This window comes from Penaeus monodon, chromosome 15, assembly GCF_015228065.2.
Source record: "Penaeus monodon isolate SGIC_2016 chromosome 15, NSTDA_Pmon_1, whole genome shotgun sequence".
NCBI classification, from domain to species: Eukaryota; Metazoa; Arthropoda; class Malacostraca; order Decapoda; family Penaeidae; genus Penaeus; species Penaeus monodon.
In genome coordinates, this window is record NC_051400.1 from 8,696,319 (window position 1) to 8,696,983 (window position 665).

The 665-nt window shown below is 53.1% G+C and overlaps 1 protein-coding gene across 1 annotated transcript in view; it reads right to left on the reverse strand.

Moving 5' to 3' along the window:
* Nucleotides 1–665, reverse strand: part of LOC119581735 (RNA-binding protein fusilli-like) — a gene marked incomplete in the record, with an annotated part of 165,619 nt that overhangs the window by 97,196 nt on the left and 67,758 nt on the right.

Genomic DNA, 665 nt, shown 5'->3' on the forward strand with positions numbered 1-665 from the left:
CACATTAAGAGCAGAAGCTTTTAAAATGACTAGCTAACATACCAATCCCGCTGACATTTTCCTTAATAATCCCCTACAGAGTCCAGGAATTGGTGATAATAAGTAGGATAGAAGGGGAGGGGAGGAAGGGGGAAGGGGAGGAAGGGGGAGGGGAGGAAGGGGGGAGGGGAGGAAGGGGGGAGGAGCAGGTAGGTGGAGAGGGAGGAGGTGGAGGAGGGGTGAAGAGAGGAGGGAGGAGGGACGGATGGAGGGGAATGGGAGGGAGACAGGCGAAGGGAGGAAGGGAAGATAATGACCCTTTAATTACAATACGTCTTCGTGAAATACTTTTCCGTGCTTGTGGTGGCAAAGGTGACGAGACACACACCAGTCCTTATGAGGGGGGGGGGGGACGGGGGGTAGTTACGGCATTCTCTCCTTCAACAAATGGACCGAAACAACAACAACTTGACAAACACAACGTCTTCAGATCTGCTCCCAACCCCCAAAGCCAGCGATTCTAAGCCATTAAAGCTGAGAGTGACTAGTGCCTCGAACCACGGGCGCCGAATTCCACCTGTGGAGTCTATCGAATGCTCGTTCGTAATCATCGGTGCGCTGTATCGGGGTTCCGCTCTACAAAAACGGGGTTCCGACGGGTATATCTTGGCCGGAAGTTCATCAGG